We start from the raw sequence: 1,356 nt of genomic DNA on the forward strand, positions 1-1,356 counted from the left end.
GGGGGGGGGGGGGGGTGCTGACCTGCCACAACAGTGTGAGGTTCTTTGTTGCAACAGCATGGTGCTCACCTGCAATTAGTTGAAGCTGAGGGGAAATGTATGTCTCCTGGGAGACAGTTAATCCGTCAAAACCTAGAGACTCAAAACTTCACATCCCAAGAGCCACCTACTAAAAGTGACCAGTATTTTGGCAGTGGTGCTGGTACTTGCGTTATATACTGCTGCGGGGGGAGTCAGGGAGAAGCCAATTGATCCTATCCAGTCCCAGGCCTGTCTGCCCTGCACCCACTGCCAGAGACAGCAGGCAGGTGGGCAGAGTCTCCATGAAGGCCAGGCTGGGACTCCAGCGGGCAGGATGTGCTCAGCGGGGCAGATGGGATGGGGCCACGGCTGGGCAGGGAGCAATGTCCAGGAGGGGGACGGGCACGTGGGGGGGGCCAAGATCACAGGGTGACAGCACAGTGTCAGGGCCTGTGGCAGAACTGTGATCTGCTCCTTGCACATCTCATTTTTTCACATGCATGGTAATATTTATTTCAGAATTGTTTAGTTGCATAACTTGTGCCAGGCTGTAATATTGCAGCATTTATTACATCATGGGTATCCCTAAACTAGGTGGTCCTTTCACACTTTATTCTGCATATGCAGTTTTGACTTCACTTCTCACCTATAAATGGGGAGGGAATAGGGTTTTTTACCTCAAGAAAATATTTTTTTTCTCAGCACCCATTATCTGCATGACTGAAGTGATATCAAATTGAGAGATTAGTTGCAATTAATTCAGTTCCGAACTAGAAAACAGAACAAATCAGTCAGATTTTCATAGGTCCTGGTGACAAGTTCACATGAATAAGGGATAACAGCCTTGCCAGAGACAATCCAACAACTCTGAAACAAACCAGTCTCACTATAGAAAGATTTTTAGCTGAGTAAGGAGAGGCAATATCTTTCTGTGTGGCACTGGTACAACATAACCATTAACATTGTGACAGAAAAAGTGGTGATAATGTGCGCACACTCTGAGGAACTTCATAGTGGGAACGATGTCACCCACTCCGTGTAAGCACAGGGTCTGAAATACCCTCTGATCATTGCTATGGAATAACTATCCCACGTCTCCCGCAGAAAAATTTTCCAGTGACTTTGTCCTTAAACAGTGTGTGGCTCTAGACATTTAATGAATTCCAGCGTTGAAGGAGAGGAACAGGATAAAACTAGGCAAAGAAAAATATTCCTGATATGGAGACACGAAGCAGTTGGCTAAAAATAGTGGCTAAGTAATTTACAAACTCCCAAAATATACTGTAGAAAACAAGCCTGTGAGAAAGAGGGACTAGCATGAATGACACATGCACC

Source organism: Gavialis gangeticus, unplaced genomic scaffold (genome assembly GCF_001723915.1).
Source record: "Gavialis gangeticus isolate Ggan-Ray unplaced genomic scaffold, GavGan_comp1, whole genome shotgun sequence".
Classification (NCBI taxonomy): Eukaryota; Metazoa; Chordata; order Crocodylia; family Gavialidae; genus Gavialis; species Gavialis gangeticus.